The sequence below is a fragment of the Eulemur rufifrons genome, chromosome 7 (genome assembly GCF_041146395.1).
Source record: "Eulemur rufifrons isolate Redbay chromosome 7, OSU_ERuf_1, whole genome shotgun sequence".
Taxonomy (NCBI): Eukaryota; Metazoa; Chordata; class Mammalia; order Primates; family Lemuridae; genus Eulemur; species Eulemur rufifrons.
In genome coordinates, this window is record NC_090989.1 from 46,358,404 (window position 1) to 46,371,726 (window position 13,323).

A 13,323-nucleotide genomic window follows, 5' to 3' on the forward strand; every position below is an offset into this window, starting at 1 on the left:
CAAGCTGGTTATCTCCATGGGGGCACAAAAAGACAAAGAGGGCTTAAAATACTGTGCAGATGATTTACATTTGGTACAGTGGGAAATTTTAGACTGGCAAAGTAAAGGATAAATTCTAATTTTTTGTGTCTGGAGTTTTAAATATCCTATTCTAACCTTGGATTATGTAATTCTGTTTTGGCTGAATTCCTGCTGTAGCTTTGGAGGCAGTTATCACATTAATTGGTTGAACACAATTCTACCTCATCTGCATGTATGTTTGGAAATGTGAGGGGAAAAACCTGGTAATGGATTGTGAAACTCCTCTATTTTCCCTAGCTTGTGCATATATGTGTGCCCAGCAGCTCTTGAGGGGCTTAGACCCCAGCACCTTCCCACACCTTGCTGAAATAGAATCTGCCTTGGCCTGTGAGCTCTGAATCTTTCTCTTGCTTACTAACTGCCAGAATTCATTTGTTTATTCAACAAAGATTTTTTTTTTGACTGCTTGCAATGTGCTAGGGATACAACAATGAGCAAAACAGATAAAACCCCTTGTCTTCAAGGAACTCACATTCCACTGATGAGATGGATAGTAAACAAAAATTCAAGAAACATGTAGCATAATGTCATGAAGAATAAAAAAACAGCTACGAGGATAAATGGTTTTTTTAGATAGGGTTTCAAGAAAAGCCTGTCTGATGAGGAGGCATTTGAGCTGAGGTATGAATGATATGAAGGAAAAGGGTCCCAGACAGAGGTGCGGCAGCACAACAGCAGTGAGGTGACAGCTTACTTGGCTTCATTTACAAATAGCAAGGTGCTCCTGGAAAGGAGTGCATGACAGGGGTGCAGTGGGAAATGAGACCAGATAATCCATGGCCTAGGTGGCTGTTATTCCAAGTGGCAGGGGATGCTATCAAAGGTTTTGAGCATGAGACTTAATCTCGTGGTCTGACTTAATTTTGTGGAAGGAGGCATCACAGGGACAACTTCAGGTATAATACTATTCTGCTTTTCCAAAGTTCCATCCTTAGTCACTGTTAGCTCTGTGGCTGGGAGATAAAGAAGAGTTTCTTGAAGTGGGAAAAAGCTGAAGGCACTCTCCTTCCAAGTTGAGAATTTCCTTTTAGCAAACAGCACAGTGCATGAATAGGCTTGTTGAAAGAATGGATGAATGAATCAATAACTGGTAAATGGAAAATAGAATGCATTGTCTCTACATGAAGCCCACATGCCTATCAGTGGGCACTGATGATCAGTGAAACCATTTCTTAAGTATTATTATTATAAACACCTTGAAACATAGTTTTCTATCTACTTCACTAATCCATGGGTATTTACTAATGGCTACATGTACTTCAGTATAATAGGTGCTATAGGGGACAGGGACACACGGATGGGTGAGACACAGTCCTTGCCCTCAAGGAACTTCAATTTTAGTTGGGAAAATAGACATATACACAAAATAAAATGCTTAAATTGACATTTTGACCAAGGCACCATGATACACAGTTGTCCCTCAGTATCCATGAAGGATTGATTCCAGGACCCCATGTGGATACCAAAATCCACGGATGCTCAAGTTCCTTATATAAAATGGCATAATATTTGCATGTAACCTACGCACATACTTATGTATACAGTTGACCCTTGGAAAATATGGGTTTGAACTGTAAAAGTCCACTTATTAGTGGATTTTTTCCAATTAAACATGGATGGAAAATACAGTGTGGAGGAATGTGAAACCTGAGTATACGGAGGACCAACTTTTCATCTATGTGGGTTCCACAGGGCAGACCTGGGAACTTGAGTATGCATGGCTTTTGGTATACACAGGCATCCTGGAACCACATGCCAAGGGACAACTGTACTATAAATCATCTCTAGATTACTTATAGTACCTAATACAATACAATATATATGCTATGTAAATAGTTATTATACTGTATTGTTTAGGAAATAATGACAAAAAAGTTTGTACACATTCAGTACAGACACAACTATCCATTTTTTTCAAATATTTTGAATTATAGTTGGTTTAATCCATATTTGTGGCAACTATGGATACAGAGGACTGACTGATGTTAATAGGTACTGCATACCAAAATTAGGAGTTTTGGAAAATAGATAAGAAACCTCAACATAAGAACTGAAACTATAAAACTCCTGGAAAAGAACAGAAGGAAAAAGCTCCTGGACATTGGTCTTGGGAAAGTTTTTGGATATCATACCAAAAGCTCAGGCTATAAAAGCAAAAATAAATAAATGGGACTACATCAAACTGAAAAGCATCTGCACAGCAAAGGAAACAATCAACAAAATGAAACAGCAGCCTACAGACTTGGAAAAAAATATTTGCAAACCATGTATCTGATAAGGGGATAACTAAGCTACCTTATGGAGAAGCCCATGGGAATTGAGGGTGACCTCTTGCCAATAGTCATCAAGGAACTGAGGTTCTCATTCCAAACACCTACAAAGAACTAAATCCTTCCAACAGCCACGTGAAGTTTGAAATAGCTCCTTTCCCAATCAAGCTTCAGATGAGACCTCAGCCATGACTGACAATTTGATTGTAGCCTTGTAAGAGACATTGAAGCAGCAGACCCAGCTAAGGCAAGCCAGGATTCCTGACCCACAGAAATTATGAGCTAATAAATGTGTGTGGGTTAAAACTTAAAGAAAGGGGTTAATACTCAAAATTTATAAGGAAGTCATACAACTCAACAGTAGAAAAACAAATAACCCAATTAAAAGAATAAGCAAAGAATAGATATTTCGCCAAAAAAGACATAAAAATGACCAACAGGTATATGAAAAGGTGCTCAACACCATTAATCATCAGGGAAATGCAAAGCAAAATCACTACGAGATATAACCTCACACCCATTAGGATGGCTATTATCAAAAAGTCAAAAGATAACAAACGTTGGGGAGGGTATGAAGGAAACGGAACCCTATACATTGTTGGTGCGAATGTATTAATAGATTGGTGCAACCATTGTGGAAAACAGTATGGAGGTTCCTAAAGAAATTTAAAATGGAACTATTATACCGTATGATCCAGCAATCCCTCTCCTGGGTGTCTACCCAAAGAAAATGAAATCACCCCTTGTAAAGATATCTGCACGCCTATGTTCATTGCAGCATGATTCACAATAGCCAAGATATGAAAACAACTACACACACACACACACACACACGTACACAGGAATACTATTTAGCCTTAAAAAAAGAAGGAAATCTTGCCATCTGCCATAATATGGATGAACCTGAAGGACATTATACTAAGCAAAGTGAGCCAGACACAGAAAGAAAAATATTGCATGATCTCACTTAAATGTGGAAACTCAAAACAAAACAAAAAGGTCAGATACTGTATACAAAGATTGAGAATAAAACAGTGGTTACCAGGAGTGCAGGTCGGGGTAGGAAATAGGGACACGTAGATCAGAGAATTCAAAGCAGCAGATGTGTAGCATGAACAAGTCCAGAGACCTAACGTACAACCTGAGGACTATAGGTCATCAAATTGTACTGTAGTTGGGATTCCTGCTGAATGAGTAGACTTTAATTGCTTTTGCCACAAAAACAAAACAAAAATAAACTGGATAACTATGTGAGATGATGGATATGTTAATTTGTTTCACGTAGTAACTGTTTTACTATCATGTTGTATACCTTAAATATACACAATACAATTTATTTTTAAAAAATTAGGAGTTTTGGTATGGAAGTCAGAAAGACTATTTTCTATGAAGGGAGATTTATACTGACACATAAAAGTAGGGAGGAAGGAAAGCAAAAGAAAGAGAGCAAGGGAAATTTGATAAAATGTTTTGTTTTGTTTTTTTTCCATTAAGGGACAAAACTCAAGATCTCTTAAATAGATGAATTTCAATGAATGATATTAAATCGAATGATAGTAAAGGGAAAATCGGAGGGAGAAGAAGGTTTCTGCTACATAGCAGTACATCAGGGCCAAATGGAAGATCACCACTGTCACGGACATAACACCACAAGGTCAGATGTCACCACATCCTCTGCCAACAGGACTGTATGTAGCTACGTCTCTATGTACAGTGTCTTGATTTCCTCAGTGCTAACCTAGCTGTAGAATTCTACATGTCTTCTATTTCACTTATGCATCAAAACACTAGTGAACAATGAGCTCTTACTGAAGAATTTATGGAGGAGACAGAAAAGAGAGTTTAAATCACCTCCCCTTAAGCAAACTATACTTAAAACCCTTAAAATCTCTTAGCAATTTTCAAGAATACAATACATTGTTATTATAATAACTATAGTCACTATACAATAGATCTCTTGAACTTATTCCTCCTATCTAACTGAAATTTTGTATCCTTGGACCAGTATCTCCCCAAGCCCTCAACCCTGCACCTCCCCTCTTCCCTAAGCCCCTGGTAACCACCATTTACTCTCTGCTTCTATGAGGTCAATTTTTTTATGGTCCAGATATAAGTGAGATCACGTGGTGCTTCTCTTTCTGTGCTTGGTTTATTGCACTTAACACAATGTCCTCCAGGTTTATCCATGTTGTCATAAATGACAGGATTTCCCACCTTTTTAGTATTCCATTGTGTATATGTATCACATCTTCTTTGGCCATTTATCTGTTGATGAATCAATTTAGGCTAATTCCATATCTTGGCTATTGTGACTAGTGATGCAATAAACATGGGGATGTAGATATCTCTTTGATATTCTGATTTCATTTCCTTCAGATAAATATACAGCAGTGGGATTGCTAGATCATATGACAGTTTTATTTTTAATGTTTTGAGGAACTTCCATACTGTTTTCCATAATGGCTGTTCCAATTTACTTTAATGTAAATTAGGGATGTAGATTAGGAACTTTGTATTTCCTATCCATGTTTGTACCCCCAATGTCTGGCACCCAGCAGTCAGTGAATCTTTAGTTATAGAATGAATGAGTGAAGAGAAGGAATTTGGTGACTTCCTATTGTTACACTTTTGGGATCTTACTCTCAATATCCAGTGGCTTATTAAAGCATTTCTTTCAAATCCCTATATTTTACCTCCCAAGAGAAGTTCTGGTAAATGCAATTTAACCTTAAATGAGAAAAATGTGGGCCAGGATGATGTGGGAGGGAAAGGTTTTAAGGGAAGATTAGGGGCCTACACTAACAACTGTGAAATGATTTAAGCTTGCAGCTTCAAAGTACTTTGGAAATTGTCACAGCCACCAGATGAGATAATATTATCTCTTGTCTCAACTATTTCAACAGCCTTTTAGTTTGTCTTCCCATCTTTAGCTTTTTCTACTCCATTTCACCCTACACATCCCTTCCTCAGAGATAATCCATTACAAAAAAAAAATACATTGCATTGCCAGCTAGCTTGAAGACTTTGGTGGGCTCCTCATTGTTTATATAATTAAATAAAAACCTTTTAGCATGGTATCAAACACCCCAAGTAGCTGGTTTTCAAACCTTAGTGAAGAAGACATTGTTTCAAACTCTTCTTTCTTCCAGGTCTCCTCCCTTCTCACGGTTCTGTGTAGTGTTTACAGTATCTTTCTTCATAGCACATGCTTTCATTGCTATTGTGTAAATTGCCTTTGAGTATTTTGGTGGAGGAACAAGTGCAAGCAAATGAAATCTTCATAATGACAGTTGTGGCTCTTTATTTAGGCTCTCCAGTTGGGACAGGTGCTGGCTAGCCATTCATTAAGGGGGTAATAACATTGTTGTACTGATCATGAACCATTTTAACATGCTTAAGGAGCCAACCAAGTACTCTGCCAGGAATCTCTCCTGTCATATCTGAAATACTTCTGTCACCATGTGTGTTTAAACTCTACTTACTATGTTCTTATAAACAAGTGGCTGTATTTCTCACCCTTTGATTTGCAGATATAGTGAGATGATGAAGAGTTACAACTCCCAGAGAAGTACAAGAGCAAATAGAAGAAAAATATATGAAGGAGAGGGAATGAGAGAAACAGATCAGAGGATTTTCAAAGATCATTTGATTCAAGACTGTCTAGTCCAAACTAGTACTTGGGGCAGGAATTTCCCCTGCAATACATCTGTCAGGTATGTTCCAGATTTTTCTTGATTACTTTAAGGGGTAGGAAGACAGTCTAGTCTTCACTGTATAGTAGTTAATAATATTTATTTCACTGTATTGACGTTGTTGCTATCTTGCCCACTCCCCCCACGCCTTCCTTCCTTTCTCATCCTGAGCTGAAATCGCCTCTTAGAAAAGTTCCATCCACATAGAACTTGATCTGTTTATTTCCGTCTGATACCACGAAGCAAAGGTCTAATTCCTCTCCTGAGTGATGTCTACAGTTCCTAGAAGAGAGCTTTCATGCCCATCTCTGCCTCTCTGGTCCTCGGGGTCTCCTCAGGTGAACATCCTGTGCCGTCCATCATTCTTCACAAAACCTGAATTCCACAAGCTTCATTGCCCTAAATAGCTTCCTTTGAATCTCTAGCTTGTCAATATTCTCTTTAAAATACGTATCCATAGTAATAAAAATGTAAATAAAAATGAGATTTTTTAAATGATCAAATTGGCAAATGTTTTAAAAAATTAATTCTCAGAGCTTGGGAGAGTGAGATGAGATATTAAAAGAACAAATTTGTTCAACCTTTCTTGAAAGTAATTTGTGTTTCAAGAGCATTAAAAATATTGTTACTGGCCGGGCACAGTGGCTCACACTTGTAATCCTAGCACTCTGGGAGGCCGAGGCGGGAGGATTGCTCAAGGTCAGGAGTTCGAGACCAGCCTGAGCAAGAGCGAGACCCCCGTCTCTACTAAAAATAGAAAGAAATGATCTGGACAGCTAAAAATATATGTAGAAAAAAATTAGCCGGGCATGGTGGCACATGCTTGTAGTCCCGGCTACTCGGGAGGCTGAGGCAGAAGAATTGCTTGAGCCCAGGAATTTGAGGTTGCTGTGAGCTAGGCTGATGCCACGGCACTCTAGCCTGGGCAACAGAGTGAGACTCTGTCTCAAAAAAAAAAAAAAATCGTTATTATTTGACCCAATAAATTTCTTTATAGGAATTCATCCTTAAGAAATAATAGTTGTGAGATCAAAGATTTTTGTGTAATGATGGTTTTTACAATATTATTTTATTTAGAGACACTTTTAAAATGGCTTTATTAAGGTACAATTGGCATAAAAGAAACTGTACATATTTAAAGTGTGCAATAAAATAATTTTCTTTTTTAATTGTGTTTAAATATACATAAACTGTACCAACTTGGTAAATTTTGACATATGTATATGCTAGTGCCCCTTTGCAAACCCTCCCTTTTTCTCCTCCCTCCCACCCTGCTCTAGACAACCACTGACCTGCTCTCTGTCACTGTAGATTAATTTGTATTTTCTAGAAATGTAAATAAATGGGACATACAGAATGTATTTGGTTTTGGTCTGACTTCTTTTACTTTGCCCAGTTACTTTGATATTCATCCAAGTTGATTATTGCTGAGGAATATTCCACTGCATGCTTGTACCACAGTCTGTTTATCTGTTCACCTGTTAATGACAGCTTGGGCTGTTTTCAGGTTTCGGCTGTTACAAATAAAGTTGCTATATACATCTGTGTACCAGTCTTTATGTGGACTTAAGCTTTTTTTTTTGGAATAGAAAGTCTAGGTCATAGGGTAAGTGTATGTTTTATGTTTAACTTTCTAAGAAACTTTCAAACTGTTTTCCAAAATGGTTGTACTATTTTACATTCCCACCAGTAGTATATGAGAATCCTAGTTGTTCTACATCCTCACCAACACTTGGTATGGCCAGACTTTTAAATTTTAGCCATTCTACTTAGGTATGTAGTGGTCCCTGATTTTAATTCCCTATTTCTCAAATGACTAATTATATCTGACATCTTTTCTGGTGCTTATTTGCTATCAGTACATCTTTGTTCATGAATTCTCTGTTCAAATATTTTATCTATTAAAAAAGCTAGGTATTTAATAGTTTGTTTTTTAAAAAATTATTATTGATTTTTAAGAGTTCTAACATATATGTGTGTGTATACATAAATGTACATATACATCAATATATCAGTTATATGTTCCAAAAACAAGTCCTTCTCAGATATGTGATGTGCAAATATTTTATCCCAGTATATGTCCTGTATTTTCATTCATTTTTTTTTTTTTGAGACAGAGTCTTGCTCTTTCCCACAGTAGAGTGTAGTGACATGATCAGAGTTCACTGCTACAGCCTCCAAGTCCCAGGATCCTCTCACCTCAGATTCCTGAGTAGCTAGGACTATAGGCACATGTCACCACACCTGGCTAATTTTTAAACAATTTTTTTTTTTAAGAAATGGGGTCTCGCTATGTTGCCCAGGCTGGTCTCAAATTCCTGGCCTCAAGTGATCCTCCTGCCTCAGCCTCCCAAAGTACTGGGATTGCAGGCATGAGCCACTGCATCTAGCCTTCATTCTTTTAATGGTGCTTTTGAAGAGCAGTTCTTAATTTTGGTGAAGTCCAACTGTCTTAGTCTGTTTTCTGTTACTTATAACAGAATACCTGAAACTGGGTAATTGATAAAGAAAAGAAATTTATTTCTTACAGTTGTGGAAACTGAGAAGTCTAAGGTCAAAAGTCTGCTCTGGTGAGGATTTCTTGCTGGTGGGGACTCTCTGCAGAATACTGAGTTGGTACAGGGTATCACATGGTGAGGGGATTGAGTGTGCTAGTGTGTTAGCTCAGGTCTTTCTCTTCTTATAAAGCCACCAGTTTCCCTCCCATGATAAACCATTAATGCATGAATGTATTTATCCATTTGCGAGGGCAGAGCCCTCATAATCCAGTCACCTCTCAATGCTGCCACATTAGGGATTAAGTTTCAACATGAGTTTTAGAGGTGACATTTAAACCATAACATCAACTTATTAATTTTTTAAATTTATAGATTGTTATTTTGGAGTATTTAAGAAATCTTTACCTAACTCAAGGTTACAAAAGATTTTTTCCTTGTATTCCAGAAGTTTTGTAGTTTTAGGTTTTACATTTAGATCTATGATCAATTTTGAGTTAATTTTTTGTATGTGTTTGAAAGCATGGATAAAAGTGCAGTTAAAAAAGTTTTTTTTTTTTTTTTTGGCACATGGATATTCAATTGTTCCAACAATTTGTTCAATACTCTATCCTTTCTCCATTGAATGTTCTTTGCACTTTTGTTGAAGATCTATTGAGCATATATACATGTGAATTTATTTCTGTACTTTCTATTCTGTTCCATTGATATATTCCATTATTTTATTTTGAAACATCATTTCCCTCCAAAAAGTAGAATATAGAACATGTTGATTATTGAAAATCTGGGAAGACAAACAAAAAGCAGGCAAAAACCAACCAAAATCCAACTACCCAGACACAAGTGTGGTCAATATTTTGGAAATATTTTTCCAGTCTTTCTTTTCTAGGTATCTTTTTCATATTTATTTTTGGAAGCGGTCATAAATCCCTTAAGAAATTATATGGTAATCTATCATATCTCCAATCTTCCTCCTTCCCTTCCTTCCTTCCTTCCTTCCCTCCTTTCATAATGTGTAATAATTCAGTCAAATATTCATTAGATAACATTTCTCCTCCTCTCTTTGCGTTTCTCCTTTTCTCTTCCTTTTCCTTTTCCTCCTCTTCCCTTCTTCCTCCTTTCCTCAGGGCTGAAGGTTAGACCAGTTGTAGTTGTTTTGCATGCGTGCATGGGTGTGTGTAGGGGTGTGTGTGTGTGTGTGTGTGTACTGGTCTGCATGTCTTAAGGCTAAGGATCCAACTGAGTGCAACTGAAAGAATGGTAACATTCAGGGGGATTGAGTCAGTAAGTAAATTATGTTGAGGTTAAAGAGAGCCAGGTTTCTCACTGTCAGGAAAAGCAGTTATATATATGGAAAACGTGTGTGTGTATGTGTGAGAGAGAAAGGATGTTGAATACACCCTTTGATTTTGAAAAATTTAAATAGATGCAAATAGATATAACAAATGCATATATGTGTATACATATATAAAAGTTTCTTTTTATATATAATCTCTACATAATTTGCATATTGCTATGTTTTTGAGCTATTTGAGAGTAAGTTGCAGACATAATGCCCTACCACACCTTGATACCTGAGTGTGCATTTCCTAAAAAATATAACACTTTTCCTACATAACCATAGTATAACAATCAAGATCAGGAAATTAACATTGATTAAATATTATATACACTGTGTCTACTAAGAGGGCCTAGAAGCCATGGCATCTCAATAACAATGAACACACCTAGCTTCTACATCTTGATTTCTAAATACCATTTTCTACTAAAAGGAACCAGGGATACTTGGAGGAATGTCTGACTCCAGGGATAAGGCAGGAAAAGTATCATTTAGCCTGGAACATCTTCTTGTAACAGAAAGTGAGGAAGATGCCCAAAGAATGATGGATACATGTCAAAAGGACACATGAGTCCAGTTGAAGGGACTCCTATTTGCCAAGTTTGGGACAATTTGAGAATCAAAATAAATAATTTTAAAATGTTACTTATTATTAAATAGGAATCCAGGAATCCATACAGATAACAAATAAATTAAGAGGGAGGAAGAAAAGATTATCTTGTAGTAGAATGCCAATTAAAAAAAGTAGACATAGTTTCAAAGTATTTTCCCACAAAATACTTATTAATTACTTAAGTAAGAAGTATGAAACATTTATAATTAACTTTACAGTAGAAAACCTGCCAGACATCATCTTACTAAGGAATAAAAATTAGCATCAACAGTAATGGGACAAATCAACGTCGTATGCCTCCTGATTTGATGCCCTGAGAAGAGCACAGCATCACTTCTGTAGTATTGCTGTCCAAACACACAAGGCACAAGGAAATATCAGGCAAACCCCAGCTGAGGGATGTTCTACAAAGTGACTGGCCTGGACTCTTCAAAAAAAATCTAGGTCATGGAAGACAAGGAAAGTCTGAAGAACTGTTTCAGATTGAAGAAGAGTAAAGAAACATGACAAATGCACACATAATCTTGTATTGGATCCTGACCTGTAAAATTTATTATTGGAACAGTCAGTGAAATTTGAATGGCATATTTGGATTATATGGTAATATTGTCATGTTAATTTTCTGATCTTGATGGCTTTATTGCGACTATGCAAAAGACTGTATTTGTTTTTAGGAAATACACACTGAATTATCAATGGAAACAGAACATCTGTAGATATTCTTTTTAGTTTTAGTTATTTATTTCTGGATTTATTCCATTGTGGTCAGAAAACATATTCTGTATAATTTCAAATACTTTGTAATTTGTTGAAACTTATTTCATGGCCTAGCATTTGGTCAACTTTTGAAAATGCTTCATGTATATTTGAAAAAAATGTATTTTCCACTTGTTTGGTATAGTCCCATGTTCTATATGTTCTATAATGCCTATTGGGTCACTTGTTAATTGCACATTTACATTTTCTACACTTTTACAATTTTGTTTTGCCTATTTATTTTATCTGCAACTGAGAGAGGTTATTAAAATGTGTCACTATGATTGTAGATTTGTCTGTCTATCTATCCTTGTATTTCTGCCAATTTTTGATTTGTGTAGTTTGAGGCTCTGTTATTAGGTGTATATTAGTTAGAATTGTTATATCTTCCTGGTGCATTGAACTTGTTATCACTATGAAATATCCTATTTCTACTAATATTTTTGAAATTTAAGTCTATTTTGTTTAGTATTAACTATGTTAGCTTTCTTTAGTGTTCATATGATTTATATTTATTTTTTTATTCTTTTACACACAATCTTTCCTTTTCCTTATATTTTAGGTGCTTTTTTTGTAAATAGCATATAGTTGCATATGCATTTGTGTGGATGTATGTGTTTTGTCTACTCTGATAATCTGTCATTTTTGAAGTGTTTGGTTTATTGACATTTAGTGTAATTACTGATACATTGCTGCTTAAATTTACCATATTACTATGTGCTTTCTATTTGCTTTGCCTATTCTGTTCCCCTTTCTCTCCTTTATTGACTTATTCTGAATTTAGTATTTTCTCCTATTCCATTTCCCTCTTTGATTAGCTTGGTAGTTCCAGCTGACACCTCTGGTGCATTGTGTCACTTCTTATCCCACTTCAGATTTCTGCTGCAACTCCAGTAGACAGATCCTTATGAGCACAGGTTTACCTCAAGTGAACAGCATCTCACCTCAAGCACTGGATGTATATTTTTCACTTTTGGCCCCAGGGACTTCTCTGATGCCAAAAAGGAGCAAATGCAGTCCCAAAGGCAGGGAAATTAATGCCCTCAGGGGCAACCCTCAAGCAGTGGAGGAGGGGAGCTAGTGAATAAATGCTCCAGCCTTGCATTCTTCAGGAGGACAATTATTGGTGGCTTTCTCAAGTGGTCCCTGTGCAAGTCCCTATTGCTCACAGTAGTGACCTTGGTAACATACTTCATGATTATTGGCTTTTGCTCCTTCCTTGTATTGCTTCCCCTGCTCTTTCATTGCTGCTTTCTGAGATCACCTTATAGGTGAACAATTTGCATCCAAGTTTGTACACAAGACTTTGTTTTTTCTTTGGGCAGGGGTTGGGGAACCCAAACTAAGATATATTACTGGAAAGCTGATAATCAGGATGGGCCTCTGGAATTAGATCACTTACTGTTCAGATGACCACAAAGACCCCATTGCTATGGAAAAGGGATGAGGATAATCCCTTGCCTGGTTTAGCATCCCAATTGCTCAGACTCTCACCTTCCATAGATTAGGATGAGGTATAAGTGGAAGAGAAAGCACTGGATTGTGCAACTGGGTCAGCACTTGAACAGTACTAGGGGAGTAAATTATAATAATTGCAGAATTGATGAGTGCTACGGTTTGAATATGTCCCCCAAAGTTGATGTGTTGGAAACTTAATTGCCATTGTAACAGTATTAAGAGGTTGGGGCCTTAAGAGATGTGTAGGTCATAAAGGCTCTGCCCTCACAAATGGATTAATGCCATTATTGCAGGAATGGATTAGTTGTTGTGAAAGTAGGCTCTTAACAAAACGATAAATTCGGCTCCCATCTTGACTCTTGTGCATTTGGTTCTGCCTTTCACCTTCCATCATGGGGTAACCCTTGCCAGGTCCTGATGCCATGCACTTGGATTTCCCAGCCTCCAGAATCATGAGCCAACTAAACCTCTGTTCTTCATAAATTACCCAGTCCCAGGTATTTTGTTACAGCAGCAGAAAATGACCTAAGACAGAAAATTGATACTGACAAGTGGGGTTATTAATAATACTATAACAAAATACCTGAAAATGTAGAAGTGGCTTTGGAACTGGGTAATG